Below are 17,097 nucleotides of genomic sequence, written 5' to 3'. Positions count from 1 at the left end.
TAAATGCGTGATATAAAGTCATAATTGCGAGATATAAAGTCATAAATGCGCGATATAAAGTCATAATTGCGAGATATAAAGTCAGAATTGCGAGATATAAAGTCAGAATTGCGAGATATAAAGTCAGAATTGCGTGATATAAAGGCGCAATTGCGTGATATAGTCAGAATTGCGTGATATAAAGTCAGAATTGCGTGATATAAAGGCGCAATTGCGTGATATAAAGTCAGAATTGCGTGATATAAAGTCAGAATTGCGAGATATAAAGTCAGAATTGCGTGATATAGTCAGAATTGCGTGATATAAAGTCAGAATTGCGAGATATAAAGTCATAATTGCGAGATATAAAGTCATAAATGCGCGATATAAAGTCAGAATTGCGTGATATAAAGGCGCAATTGCGTGATATAAAGTCATAATTGCGTGATATAAAGTCATAATTGCGAGATATAAAGTCAGAATTGCGAGATATAAAGTCAGAATTGCGAGATATAAAGTCAGAATTGCGAGATATAAAGTCAGAATTGCGTGATATAAAGTCAGAATTGCGTGATATAAAGTCATAATTGCGTGATACAAAGTCATAATTGCGAGATATAAAGTCATAAATGCGTGATATAAAGTCATAATTGCGAGATATAAAGTCAGAATTGCGAGATATAAAGTCAGAATTGCGAGATATAAAGTCAGAATTGCGAGATATAAAGTCAGAATTGCGAGATATAGTCAGAATTGCGAGATATAAAGTCAGAATTGTGAGATATAAAGTCAGAATTGCGAGATATAAAGTCAGAATTGCGTGATATAAAGTCATAATTGCGTGATATAAAGTCATAATTGCGTGATATAAAGTCAGAATTGCGAGATATAAAGTCATAAATGCGTGATATAAAGTCATAATTGCGAGATATAAAGTCAGAATTGCGAGATATAAAGTCAGAATTGCGAGATATAAAGTCAGAATTGCGAGATATAGTCAGAATTGCGAGATATAAAGTCAGAATTGTGAGATATAAAGTCAGAATTGCGAGATATAAAGTCAGAATTGCGAGATATAAAGTCATAATTGCGAGATATAAAGTCAGAATTGCGAGATATAAAGTCATAATTGCGTGATATAAAGTCAGAATTGCGATATATAAAGTCAGAATTGCGAGATATAAAGTCAGAATTGCGTGATATAAAGTCATAATTGCGAGATATAAAGTCAAAATTGCGAGATATAAAGTCAGAATTGCCTGATATAAAGTCAGAATTGCGAGATATAAAGTCAGAATTGCGTGATATAAAGGCGCAATTGCGTGATATAAAGTCAGAATTGCGATATATAAAGTCATAATTGCGTGATATAAAGTCATTGCGAGATATAAAGTCAGAATTGCGAGATATAAAGTCATAATTGCGAGATATAAAGTCATAAATGCGCGATATAAAGTCATAATTGCGAGATATAAAGTCATAAATGCGCGATATAAAGTCATAAATGCGCGATATAAAGTCATAATTGCGAGATATAAAGTCATAAATGCGCGATATAAAGTCATAATTGCGTGATATAAAGTCAGAATTGCGAGATATAAAGTCATAAATGCGTGATATAAAGTCATAATTGCGAGATATAAAGTCATAAATGCGCGATATAAAGTCATAATTGCGAGATATAAAGTCAGAATTGCGAGATATAAAGTCAGAATTGCGAGATATAAAGTCAGAATTGCGTGATATAAAGGCGCAATTGCGTGATATAGTCAGAATTGCGTGATATAAAGTCAGAATTGCGTGATATAAAGGCGCAATTGCGTGATATAAAGTCAGAATTGCGTGATATAAAGTCATAATTGCGAGATATAAAGTCATAAATGCGCGATATAAAGTCAGAATTGCGTGATATAAAGGCGCAATTGCGTGATATAAAGTCATAATTGCGTGATATAAAGTCATAATTGCGAGATATAAAGTCAGAATTGCGAGATATAAAGTCAGAATTGCGAGATATAAAGTCAGAATTGCGAGATATAAAGTCAGAATTGCGTGATATAAAGTCAGAATTGCGTGATATAAAGTCATAATTGCGTGATACAAAGTCATAATTGCGAGATATAAAGTCATAAATGCGTGATATAAAGTCATAATTGCGAGATATAAAGTCAGAATTGCGAGATATAAAGTCAGAATTGCGAGATATAAAGTCAGAATTGCGAGATATAAAGTCAGAATTGCGAGATATAGTCAGAATTGCGAGATATAAAGTCAGAATTGTGAGATATAAAGTCAGAATTGCGAGATATAAAGTCAGAATTGCGTGATATAAAGTCATAATTGCGTGATATAAAGTCATAATTGCGTGATATAAAGTCAGAATTGCGAGATATAAAGTCATAAATGCGTGATATAAAGTCATAATTGCGAGATATAAAGTCAGAATTGCGAGATATAAAGTCAGAATTGCGAGATATAAAGTCAGAATTGCGAGATATAGTCAGAATTGCGAGATATAAAGTCAGAATTGTGAGATATAAAGTCAGAATTGCGAGATATAAAGTCAGAATTGCGAGATATAAAGTCATAATTGCGAGATATAAAGTCAGAATTGCGAGATATAAAGTCATAATTGCGTGATATAAAGTCAGAATTGCGATATATAAAGTCAGAATTGCGAGATATAAAGTCAGAATTGCGTGATATAAAGTCATAATTGCGAGATATAAAGTCAAAATTGCGAGATATAAAGTCAGAATTGCCTGATATAAAGTCAGAATTGCGAGATATAAAGTCAGAATTGCGTGATATAAAGGCGCAATTGCGTGATATAAAGTCAGAATTGCGATATATAAAGTCATAATTGCGTGATATAAAGTCAGAATTGCGAGATATAAAGTCATAAATGCGTGATATAAAGTCATAATTGCAAGATATAAAGTCAGAATTGCGATATATAAAGTCATAATTGCGTGATATAAAGTCAGAATTGCGAGATATAAAGTCATAAATGCGTGATATAAAGTCATTGCGAGATATAAAGTCAGAATTGCGAGATATAAAGTCAGAATTGCGAGATATAAAGTCAGAATTGCGTGATATAAAGTCATAAATGCGTGATATAAAGTCATAATTGCGTGATATAAAGTCAGAATTGCGTGATATAAAGTCAGAATTGCGAGATATAAAGTCAGAATTGCGTGATATAAAGTCATAATTGCGTGATATAAAGTCAGAATTGCGAGATATAAAGTCATAAATGCGTGATATAAAGTCATAATTGCAAGATATAAAGTCAGAATTGCGATATATAAAGTCATAATTGCGTGATATAAAGTCAGAATTGCGAGATATAAAGTCATAAATGCGTGATATAAAGTCATAATTGCGAGATATAAAGTCAGAATTGCGAGATATAAAGTCAGAATTGCGAGATATAAAGTCAGAATTGCGTGATATAAAGTCAGAATTGCGAGATATAAAGTCAGAATTGCGAGATATAAAGTCTCAATTGCGTGTTATAAAGTCAGAATTGCGTGTTATAAAGTCAGAATTGCGTGATATAAAGTCAGAATTGCGAGATATAAAGGCGCAATTGCGTTATATAAAGTCAGAATTGCGAGATATAAAGTCAGAATTGCGAGATATAAAGTCATAAATGCGTGATATAAAGTCATAATTGCGAGATATAAAGTCATAAATGCGTGATATAAAGTCATAATTGCGAGATATAAAGTCAGAATTGCGAGATATAAAGTCAGAATTGCGAGATATAAAGTCAGAATTGCGAGATATAAAGTCAGAATTGCGAGATATAGTCAGAATTGCGAGATATAAAGTCAGAATTGTGAGATATAAAGTCAGAATTGCGAGATATAAAGTCAGAATTGCGTGATATAAAGTCATAATTGCGTGATATAAAGTCATAATTGCGTGATATAAAGTCAGAATTGCGAGATATAAAGTCATAAATGCGTGATATAAAGTCATAATTGCGAGATATAAAGTCAGAATTGCGAGATATAAAGTCAGAATTGCGAGATATAAAGTCAGAATTGCGAGATATAGTCAGAATTGCGAGATATAAAGTCAGAATTGTGAGATATAAAGTCAGAATTGCGAGATATAAAGTCAGAATTGCGAGATATAAAGTCATAATTGCGAGATATAAAGTCAGAATTGCGAGATATAAAGTCATAATTGCGTGATATAAAGTCAGAATTGCGATATATAAAGTCAGAATTGCGAGATATAAAGTCAGAATTGCGTGATATAAAGTCATAATTGCGAGATATAAAGTCAAAATTGCGAGATATAAAGTCAGAATTGCCTGATATAAAGTCAGAATTGCGAGATATAAAGTCAGAATTGCGTGATATAAAGGCGCAATTGCGTGATATAAAGTCAGAATTGCGATATATAAAGTCATAATTGCGTGATATAAAGTCATTGCGAGATATAAAGTCAGAATTGCGAGATATAAAGTCATAATTGCGAGATATAAAGTCATAAATGCGCGATATAAAGTCATAATTGCGAGATATAAAGTCATAAATGCGCGATATAAAGTCATAAATGCGCGATATAAAGTCATAATTGCGAGATATAAAGTCATAAATGCGCGATATAAAGTCATAATTGCGTGATATAAAGTCAGAATTGCGAGATATAAAGTCATAAATGCGTGATATAAAGTCATAATTGCGAGATATAAAGTCATAAATGCGCGATATAAAGTCATAATTGCGAGATATAAAGTCAGAATTGCGAGATATAAAGTCAGAATTGCGAGATATAAAGTCAGAATTGCGTGATATAAAGGCGCAATTGCGTGATATAGTCAGAATTGCGTGATATAAAGTCAGAATTGCGTGATATAAAGGCGCAATTGCGTGATATAAAGTCAGAATTGCGTGATATAAAGTCATAATTGCGAGATATAAAGTCATAAATGCGCGATATAAAGTCAGAATTGCGTGATATAAAGGCGCAATTGCGTGATATAAAGTCATAATTGCGTGATATAAAGTCATAATTGCGAGATATAAAGTCAGAATTGCGAGATATAAAGTCAGAATTGCGAGATATAAAGTCAGAATTGCGAGATATAAAGTCAGAATTGCGTGATATAAAGTCAGAATTGCGTGATATAAAGTCATAATTGCGTGATACAAAGTCATAATTGCGAGATATAAAGTCATAAATGCGTGATATAAAGTCATAATTGCGAGATATAAAGTCAGAATTGCGAGATATAAAGTCAGAATTGCGAGATATAAAGTCAGAATTGCGAGATATAAAGTCAGAATTGCGAGATATAGTCAGAATTGCGAGATATAAAGTCAGAATTGTGAGATATAAAGTCAGAATTGCGAGATATAAAGTCAGAATTGCGTGATATAAAGTCATAATTGCGTGATATAAAGTCATAATTGCGTGATATAAAGTCAGAATTGCGAGATATAAAGTCATAAATGCGTGATATAAAGTCATAATTGCGAGATATAAAGTCAGAATTGCGAGATATAAAGTCAGAATTGCGAGATATAAAGTCAGAATTGCGAGATATAGTCAGAATTGCGAGATATAAAGTCAGAATTGTGAGATATAAAGTCAGAATTGCGAGATATAAAGTCAGAATTGCGAGATATAAAGTCATAATTGCGAGATATAAAGTCAGAATTGCGAGATATAAAGTCATAATTGCGTGATATAAAGTCAGAATTGCGATATATAAAGTCAGAATTGCGAGATATAAAGTCAGAATTGCGTGATATAAAGTCATAATTGCGAGATATAAAGTCAAAATTGCGAGATATAAAGTCAGAATTGCCTGATATAAAGTCAGAATTGCGAGATATAAAGTCAGAATTGCGTGATATAAAGGCGCAATTGCGTGATATAAAGTCAGAATTGCGATATATAAAGTCATAATTGCGTGATATAAAGTCAGAATTGCGAGATATAAAGTCATAAATGCGTGATATAAAGTCATAATTGCAAGATATAAAGTCAGAATTGCGATATATAAAGTCATAATTGCGTGATATAAAGTCAGAATTGCGAGATATAAAGTCATAAATGCGTGATATAAAGTCATTGCGAGATATAAAGTCAGAATTGCGAGATATAAAGTCAGAATTGCGAGATATAAAGTCAGAATTGCGTGATATAAAGTCATAAATGCGTGATATAAAGTCATAATTGCGTGATATAAAGTCAGAATTGCGTGATATAAAGTCAGAATTGCGAGATATAAAGTCAGAATTGCGTGATATAAAGTCATAATTGCGTGATATAAAGTCAGAATTGCGAGATATAAAGTCATAAATGCGTGATATAAAGTCATAATTGCAAGATATAAAGTCAGAATTGCGATATATAAAGTCATAATTGCGTGATATAAAGTCAGAATTGCGAGATATAAAGTCATAAATGCGTGATATAAAGTCATAATTGCGAGATATAAAGTCAGAATTGCGAGATATAAAGTCAGAATTGCGAGATATAAAGTCAGAATTGCGTGATATAAAGTCAGAATTGCGAGATATAAAGTCAGAATTGCGAGATATAAAGTCAGAATTGCGAGATATAAAGTCAGAATTGCGAGATATAAAGTCATAAATGCGTGACATAAAGTCAGAATTGCGTGATATAAAGTCAGAATTGCGTGATATAAAGTCATAATTGCGAGATATAAAGTCAGAATTGCGTGATATAAAGTCAGAATTGCGAGATATAAAGTCAGAATTGCGAGATATAAAGTCAGAATTGCGTGATATAAAGTCATAATTGCGAGATATAGTCAGAATTGCGTGATATAAAGGCGCAATTGCGTGATATAAAGTCATAATTGCGAGATATAAAGTCAGAATTGCGTGATATAAAGTCTCAATTGCGTGTTATAAAGTCAGAATTGCGTGTTATAAAGTCAGAATTGCGTGATATAAAGTCAGAATTGCGAGATATAAAGGCGCAATTGCGTTATATAAAGTCAGAATTGCGAGATATAAAGTCAGAATTGCGAGATATAAAGTCATAAATGCGTGATATAAAGTCGCAATTGCGAAATATAAAGTCAGAATTGATTGATATAAAGTCAAAATTACGAGTTATAAAGTCATAATTGTGTGATATAAAGTCATAATTGCGTGATATAAAGGCGCAATTGCGTGATATAAAGTCAGAATTTCATTATATAAAATCAGAATTGTGAGATTTAAACTACTCTGAGGCGGAAAAAAGTGAAGTCTTTTTTTCCCCTTAGAATTGGCCTGATAAGTCGCAATTGCAAGTTTATATTTCACAATTCTGAGAAAAGATGTCAGAATTTCGACATATAAACTCGAAATTATGTGTTATAAAGTCAGAATTGCGAGATGTAAACTCGCAATTGTGACAAAAAAAGTCAGAATTGTGAGATAAATAGTCGCACTTCTGTATATTTTTTCTCAGAATTGTGACTTTATATCATGCAATTCTGACTTTATAACACATAATTGGGAGATAAAAAGTCGCAATTGTTATTATTTTTTTTATTCAATGGCGGAAACAAGCTTCCATAGAAATTGATTGCAGCACATCCAGAAGCTAAGCAAAACAAAACTCTCTCTTGCCAGCAGTAAGTTTCCAGGAACAGAGTGAGATTAGAGATTCATTTTTACCAACTTGCCAAACTCATCTTGGAGAAAACATTAACCTGCACATTTGAATCATTTTGCATATGCATCCTAAGAGTTTCCTACATTGCACCTTCGTGAGGATCCAAACCGCCTTTAGAGTTCAAACTGCTTCGATGGGATCCTGTCAATGTAAACTACAGCAGCACATCAAAATGGAAAAATACAGCCATTAGGGATACATTTCAATTCAGTTAAATGTTTGATTATTAGGTGTTCAAGCACGAAGGGCTGAAAACCTATTGTATTTGCTAGAAAGAAAAAAAAATCCCCTAAAACGCATCGTGCAGGCCAAACCGTAAGGCCTAGAGACTTGAAACTCAGCCAGATGGTAGGGCCTCAAATTGAGGAGATTCTATCAGAGTATGAGCCCGATTGGCCCATAGGTGGCGCTACAGCAACCAAAAGTACTAAATTGCTCACAACTCCTAGACCGTTTGACTTAGCTTCAAGGTTTTTTACATTACTGTATTCCCTGGCTCAAGACGGACAAAATGTATATCTCGGATTTGCATTTAAGGCAAAAAAAAAAAAAAGTTATGTCGAATCAATAATTATCGAAAAAAAAGTTGAAATTTTGCATTTGGTGGCGCTATAATCGTCAAAAACGTCTCATTGATTCTTATTAGGTGTTCAAGCACAAAACTATGGTAAATCATGCTAGAATCATGGTAAATCATACTGGAACATAGTAAATAATGAAAATCGCACTGGTAAATCATGCTAAAACATGGTCTATTCCATCTATGATCTCAGTGGTTAAATGCTTGAACTGCTTGAACACCGCTAAATGCTGCTTGCAGCTTTAATTACATTTAAAAATATATATTTTTTAAATGCAGGTTCATTTTAGTCAATTTTAACTGTCAATAAATATAATTTTGTCATTTAAGAATTAGTCTTTAAGACAAAGTAATCCAAATTGTTTCAAATGATTATGAAAAAAACATTTTCATGTAGTTTCTACATCCATCAAATGTCAGCCTAAAGTCTAATTCACTCAGAATTGTTCATTCTTTCCATTGGACTAGTTGACATAGATGCTTCAGGCATTCCCAAAGCGTCATTGAGATCCCTCGAAAGGGAAAGAGAAACTCTTTATGGGTAAAAACCATTTAATCTCTGTCGGTTTGATTATTGGATCAGTAAGCATTGCATTTTCTTTGGAAGCATCTCCCTGTAAGACAAACAGCTCCAAAAACTGTTTATCAGACAAAAGACATCGGTTTTATATTTAGATTAGACTGTCATTTGCATACCTCTTCAGTGAGTAAAGCCTTGACAGAAAGCACTGCACTGTTGTCAGCATAAATATTTATGAAAACAGAAGAGTGATCAATGCTGTGATGTATGAAATGCACCGAAAGCAAACAGCACTATCCCTACAGTCCTGTTCAAAGCACTTTATGTTTTGAATTGCTTTCATGCGTAATTACTAGGTAAGCGACCCAGCTATACTTATATGGTCAACGTGAAATCAAAATGGCTATGTTGTTCCTTATCGATGTTTGAACAATGGTTTTAGTGGTTGCTTACTGACCCAAGTCCACACTCAAGTCTATGTGACATTCTGATCTCTATATACGGCTGAAGTCCCTCATTAAATGATTTATTTCCTCAATTTACCAGGCGAAAACTGCCTGTCTGATCAACATGTGATGATTCAAGTCTGGAGCACTAACTGTGTGGGAAAGTTAAACACAGTTTAATACTTAGTGTTAGTGATTTAAACAACCCCCTGACCCTAAGTGTGAGTAATAGTAATAGTGAGAAGAACCATGCTTTTCTCTAGAAGATCACTAATAGCAAAAGACTCAATTTGCTTGTTAAGCAAAAACGTCTGTTAGCACTACAGCTGCTTCACAGTCTAAACAACATCTCTGAGTCACTTCTGTTCTGCTACCGTAAGTCAGTACATTCAGTTTCTACTGATGCTGAGTTTTGTGCATTTGCAGGCAGCATGCTTTTACGTTATAATATTAAATGGACTAGTTATTTGCTAAATCATGCCAACAACATGTGAAGAACATTATAAAAACTTTATAGTAACCATATGTGAACACTACCAACCACCTAGCAACACCATAGCAACCACCCAGAGTACCCTAGCAACCGCCTAGCAACCACCAGAACACCCTAGCAACCGCCCAGCAACACCATAGCAACCACCCAGATCACCCTATCAACTGCCTAGCAACACAATAGTAACCACCCAAAACACCCTAGCAACTGCCTAGCAACACCATTAGCAACCACCCAGAATACCCTAGCAACTGCCTAGCAACATCCTAACAACCACCCAGAACACCATAGCAACCGCCTAGCAACACCATAGCAACCACCCAGAATACCCTAGCAACTGCCTAGCGACACCCTAGCAACCACCCAGAACACCCTAGCAACCACCCAAATACATTAAAATACCCTAGTAGCAACCACCCAGAACACCCTAACAACCACCCAAAATACCTTAGCAACTGCCTAGCAACCACCCAAAATATGTTAGAACATTCTAACAACCACCCAGAACACCATAGCAACCACCCAAAATACCTTAACAACCACCTAGCAACCACCCAGAACACCTTAGCAACCCACTAGAAACACAGTAGCAACTTTAAATAACTTAAACTTTTACACTTTAAACTGTTAAATTTCAAACTAATTTAAACTTTAGACTGATTTAAACTTTAAACTAATTTAACTTTAAACTAATGTAAACTTTAAACTAATTTAAACTTCTTCAAACTTTCTGTTCCAAACTTTTACATTATTTAAACTACTTTAAACTTTAAACTAATTTAAACTTTAGACTAATTTAAACTTTAAACTAATTTAACTTTAAACTAATTTAAACTTTAAACTAATTTAAACTTTCAAACTTTCTGTTCAAACTTTCTGTTCCAAACTTTCACATTATTTAAACTACTTTAAACTACTTTAAACTAATTTAAACTTTAGACTAATTTAAACTTCAAACTAATTTAAACTATAAACTAATTTTAACTTCAAACTTTCTGTTCCAAACTTTCACAAGCCAACTTAAAGTTTGTCTCGACGAACTTTGTCTAGTTTCTACTGATGCTGAGTTTTGTGCATTTGCAGGCAGCATGCTTTTACATTATATTATTAAACCAAAACCAACTTTCTTGCATTTAAAAAAGAATCCTCTGGCTTGTTCCGCTTAATTAGTCTCTAATAGCTGAAAGAAATATTGCCTTAGCTAAGATCATTTAGTAAATATGTCTCATTAACTTTCTAAATGAGACAGAGAAATTAAACGTTTAGGCAGGATATTAAACTGCCCAAGTAAAACAGGTTTTCTAATCATATTTAGTATTAAACTCAACGTCATGTTCCTGAGGCTCAGTCAAATAAATCAAGTTAACATCTCAAAACACTGACTTAACCTGGCATTACATTTTACATAAATTCACTTCTATACACTTCTATCGACTAACATTGCATTAAGGTATAAAATGGAACACGTAAGTAATAAATCTAGAAGTGGAAGACGAGGAGGAGAAAAGAAATTGCAAATATTTTTGTCGCAAGAAACGGTCACCCCTGCCAGCCGGAGTGCCTATGATAGCCAGCAGAGGGCACTCCTCGCTAGTCCTTTGCCATTCCATCGTGAACTACATTTCCCATAAACCTTTGCCTGGACTCATTATCCATTGTGGTTACATCCACCTGTGTGTCATAAGCTTGTTAAATGTCTCTCAGGGTGTATTCACACCAGGAAAGTCCGATCATTCACTTGCTTTGGTCCGGACCAAATACATTTTTTTTTTTTTCTAGTACGGTTCGCTTTCACACTGCTCTTTTTGCAAGTGAACAAAAATTTGTAAACAAAACCACATGTGTGCAAAGGTCGTCCATTCATTGGACAAGGATTCTCAAGTAGGGAAATCAGGAAGTGCAAAAAAGGCTCAGCAAGGAGATCTTTCCTACTGCAATATTTGTTATTTTACTAATTTTGTGTTATTCTGTACAAACGCAACATGAAGAAACCAATATGTATCATATGATACAATGTCATCTCTATACGATGTTGTAATTCGGATTTTGAGAAGACGACGAGTGTAACGTTTGAGTGGCTCTATAAACGCGGGCAAATACGACAACTCTCGTCTCTCGTGCATCTTTTCATTCGACCATCTACTGTTTTTTTTTAATCTCTGGGCAACTTTGCGTTACAAGTGGCACTGCGCAGAAGACGGATAGGCTAATGCATAAAGTTTTCATTCATAGAGAAAGGGCTATGTTCACACATTCAAATAATGCAATTAGGGCTGAACGATTAATTGCATTTGCGGAAAAAAAAATCGCAATATGATGAAACGCGATTTCGTAATCGCAAGAGCTGCGATTACACTGGTCACGTGACACGCGAGAGAAAAGCAGTCTGCAAGATAAGGCATCAACTTGCCACGCTACGCGGTCTGGCGTTCAGAAAAGAACAGTTTATTTTTAATGTATGTGATATTGTGTTATTTATTCTCTCCTCAACAATCCTGGATCGATTCAGAGAATTTCAGAATCGAGTCTGAGCTTATAGTTTTTAAACACAGATGCGTGATGACGGTGCGCGTGCTTTAGAAACGAACCGGGTTCTGAATCTGCTTGCTTCTATTTTCTCGCTCTCTCTCTTCCTCACTCACACACACGACACCGCTCGAACCTTACAAAACATAGTAACGTTATTTCATAAACTTCGGGACTGAACCGAATTACAAGGACATTCGCGGGCTTCATTGAACAGGTTTTGCCGCTTTGCTTGATGTTATAACGTTACACTGTTGCAGTGCGCGTTCTCTCCCGCGGGAATTTTCCTACAAATGCTTCACAGAGGCATTATTTATGTCTTTTGGAATGCAGTCGGCTTATATTAACACCATGAAAATCACTGAGAAGGCTGCTTTCATTTTAAAATACTAACGCGTGCTTTGTGAAGAGCGCTCGTGCATGCGGCCGTGAGCGACTCATTGGTAAATGTACTTGCATGTCAAAATGCTTTTATGACGCGAAATTAATGTAAACACGGTCAGTTATATCTTAAACCAACAGGACAAACCACATTTACAATTTCAAAAGAGATATATGCATTAGTGTGAATGCAGCTTATCGTATCTAAACTGAGGGGAAATCACTCCAGCTCTTGAAAACATTCAGACAGCCTACTTTTAAATACTGAGACCACTCTTTCTTTATTGCTTGTAATGTTTTTTTTTTTTTTCTCTTTATTTACTAGCTTTTATATTTTGAAGCTATATTATTTTATATAGCCTATTTAAAATTCTTAACATGTAATTGTTTTTTTTTTTAAGTAAATGTTTTTTTTAAAGTATGTGTTTTTACACATGTAATTAAATACATACTTTAAGAGTTATTAAGATTAATTAATAAGAAAAAAAGTAGATCGGATCATGAGCTATCTAAAGATTCCCATCCCTACAATGATTTATTGCTTGTCTTTGTCGACTAATACAGAAGGTATTTTTTTTAAATCGCATATTAAATCGCAATCGCAATATTGGTTAAAAAAATCGCAATTAGATTATTTTCCAAAATCGTTCAGCCCTAAATGCAATTCTTATTATACTGCTAACAAGTGCTGTCAATGTTAACGCTTGTGATTAAGTTTGTCCAGTTTACCGTAAATTAACGCAGCATCATCCTTGTATTGTAACTATCCACATTATAAAACATCCACAAATGTTTTGCATCTGTTTTGACATTCTTCCAAATATCAAAAAAATCGGCTGAATGGATTCAAAAACGGTAAAATTGTAAAATGAGCCTGTTTCCAAAAAAAAGTGGAGTATCTCTTTAATGATGATCTTAAATAGTTATTCGTAACATACACATTTATGAACACAGAGAGAGATGAAGTTACGATAACTGTAGCTGGCTAACTTGTGCAAATAACTAACTTTGGTGTGGAACGTCTCTAAACTAGTGCTACACAAAACACGTCTATAACTCCAAGACAACTGTTAGTATCATCACATTTTCATGTATACATCTGCGGTGTATGGCACACAGTCAAATACATTAGTCATTTTCCCTTCCTTGTGCGGAGACTATGCCAACACATACAGTAGAAGAATTGCATCCCTATGGCACAATATCACTGTGATGGAAGTGAAGGGCATCATCACTATCCTGTGAGAGACACTACTCAAGATCAGGGATGCGTTTCCCAAAAGCATTGCAAGACTAATTTGATCGTATATCAATTGCCACCAATGGTCTCTACGATCAACTGCTTTTGGGAAATGCAGCCCAGATCAGTCCAGTCCATTGTCTGCTAAACCACCCACTGAAATAAAGCTTTAGTTCATATTCAGGTTTGGTGGTTTGAGAAAACGATGGAAGATTAATCGCATAATAAATCATCACAAATAGAAACAACAACAACAGATTAACAGGAAGACAGAGGCCATTTGGATGACCAGATAGTACAGAAGAACCAGCTGGTGTCTACTCACTGTCTCCAGCCTCCTGTCAAGCCAAGGCAACAAACCATGATATCCTCTCCAAATGCGTACAAACTGTAAGGTTCGCTTTTGCCGCAGACATATTATACTTCAAATCGTGTGGCATATCTCAGATACTTGAGGGTGCAGGTGTAACAGAGTTAGATTTGTATTTAGTTTTATTGTGAATCCTCCTGAATTCAACAGCAGTTATTCATTTCATGTTAAAATAGTGCCCTCATGTGGTTTGTTTGGGAGCTGCAGACAAAAATGCGTGGTTTGACGGTAAATAGAGTAACTCAACAGTTGCTATGGGGAACGCGAGCTGTTGGTGCGTATGGTCATGCTCTGTCTCATTTTGGCAATATTTGTGCGATTATGACGCAAAATGACTAGCGATTTCAAATATTTTGTTTGTGATTTGGTTTAGCCAATGTTTAAATCATTTAATTCAAGTAGTAACATATATTTGATTAGTTATGGCCTTTTGTGAACTTCCGTCCGATAGTGCTCTCGTTAGCAAGGCCACGAGGTTGCTAATTTTATCTTATATTTTATTTAGATACATGTTATGTCTGCAGCAAAACACCACTGAGAGGATGTTTTATTTCACTTTTCAGGTATGTTTTTATGTATATTTTTGTGTTTATTATTGCTTTTGTTTTTATTATTGCATCATGTTTCATACGAAATGTGGTCATGTGTTATGTTCTATTATTGGTTATATTGTTAGTGTAACTCAACAGTTGCTATGGGGAACGCGAGCTGTTGATACATGTTATGTCTGCAGCAAAACACCACTGAGAGGATGTTTTATTTCACTTTTCAGTAAATACCAATCAACAAAAACGATGTGTCCTTGCAATTTATTGAGAAATTGAGCCCGCTGACTGCTGTTCATCTGAGTGCATGAGGAACGAATGAGCGAAATTGGTTAAATCACAACGCAGAATACGAGCGAGAGACCAGATCCAGTCATGACAGCGACAAGATCCGTTACACAGGATAACCTCTTGGGATAGTTCACCCAAAAAATACAGATTCTGTCATTAATTACTCACCCTCATGCCGTTCTAAAATCGCATTGAAGATCTTTTCGATGAAATCTGAGTGATTTCTGTCCCTCCATTGACTCAACTACCACTTTGATGCTTCAAAAAGATCATAAAGAGATCGTAAAACTAATCGTGTGAATTGAACGGTTTAGTCAGAATTTTCTGAAGAGAATCGATCGCTTTATATGATGAACAGATTTTATTTACTGTATTTAATTCAAAGAAACATTTATCAGCTCACACATAGGTTGTTGTATACGGAAGCTCAAGCACGTTCGCTTGACGTGTGAGAACTAATTAGGGTTCATTCTCGTGTTACGCATCACGTTTGAGCTTCAGCAAGAACCAATGAGGCTCATTCTCGTGTTATGCAACACCTTTGAGCTTCAGCAAGAACCAATGAGGTTCATTCTCGTGTTACGCAGCACTTTTGAGCTTCAGCAAGAACCAATGAGGTTCATTCTCGTGTTATGCAACACCTTTGAGCTTCAGCAAGAACTAATGAGATTAATTCTCCTGTTACGCAGCACTTTTGAGCTTCAGCAAGAACCAATGAGATTCATTCTTGTGTTACGCATCATGTTTGAGCTTCAGCAAAATCAAATGAGGTTCATTCTGGTTCCTGTTTGTTTTTTTGGGGGGGTTTTTTAAATAACATTCCAGAAATATTCTCTGTGTAGGGTATTTAGAAGAAAAGGTTCTATATAGAACCTTAAAAGGTTCTATCAGCGCTACGTATTTGGAACCCCTAAAAGGTTCTATACACTCTTAAAAAAAAGGGTTCTTCTGGTTTCTATATAGAACACTGGGGTTCCATACTTGGCCAATAGAACCTTTTACCAAAAAAATGGTTCTATATAGAACCATTTTGGAGTTCCATATATGAAGCGGGGGATGGAACCATTTCTGGTTCTAAGAGTGTAACCTTGCCAAAAGATTCCAAGGAGGACTTTGTGATTAACTAAAAATAACCTATAAAGAGCATTTTCTAATGGTTATTTTTAGGTTTTGTTTTTATAACCAATAACTAGCATCCCTAGAACGTTGCACAGAGGGTTTTTTGTAAGTAAAGACAAACCTCTACAAAATGCTCACTAATGGTTATTTGTATAACCAAAGCAACTCAAGAAACCTAAGTGAGAAATGGTTTTACAAAAGAAGAGGGACGCAATTCTCCTTGTAGAAGCGCCGCAACGAACCACTGAAGAACCTTTTATAAAAACAAATCGTTCTGAACTTATACAACTTTTGACATCGCACAGATCAACAGCCCCACATAAAATCGTCAATGGCGCAAATTCAGTGTTGAAAAACCTTTCCTTTTCGGTCACTGTCAGGTAACAAGTAGGATCCTAATTTAACCCATGATTTATTGCATGCAAAAAGGTTGTGGTTTACTTAAAGGTACAGTAGCACAGCAGGCTGTTTAATTTTAAGGGCCAGCTGGACAGCAGGAAAAAAATTGTTGTAAAAATCGAAACTACGACTATTTTGGCACTTAAAAAAATTTACACATGGCAAATCAACAATGAAAATACACAATATGACTCAATTTCAGAGTATACAATTATAATAAAACTGTCTACTGATCACATTCAGCAAGGATACCTCCACTTTTTTTTGGAAATAGGCTCATTTTACCACTCCCCCAGAGTTAAACAGTTGGGTTTTACCGTTTTCGAATCCATTCAGGCGATTTTCGGATATTTAGAAGAATATCAGTAACCAGACAGTTTCTGGTCTCATTGACTTCTATAGTATATTTTTTCCTACTATAGAAGTCAATGAGACCAGAAACTGTCTGTTTAATGATATTCTTCTAAATATCCGAAAATCGGCGGAATGGATTTGAAAACGGTAAAACCCTCTGGGGGAGTGGTAAAATGAGCCTATTTCCAAAAA

At 34.7% G+C, this 17,097-nt stretch overlaps 1 protein-coding gene across 9 annotated transcripts in view; it reads right to left on the bottom strand.

The window, feature by feature from the left end:
- Positions 1 to 17,097, bottom strand: part of tnca (tenascin Ca) — a 107,240-nt gene that overhangs the window by 89,593 nt on the left and 550 nt on the right. The gene's annotated exons all lie outside the window — the stretch shown is intronic.

The sequence above is a fragment of the Pimephales promelas genome, chromosome 4 (genome assembly GCF_988280905.1).
Source record: "Pimephales promelas chromosome 4, fPimPro1.hap1.1, whole genome shotgun sequence".
Classification (NCBI taxonomy): domain Eukaryota; kingdom Metazoa; phylum Chordata; class Actinopteri; order Cypriniformes; family Leuciscidae; genus Pimephales; species Pimephales promelas.
The sequence above is the reverse complement of the archived record's forward strand: the minus strand, read 5'-3'. Positions and strand labels throughout refer to the sequence as shown.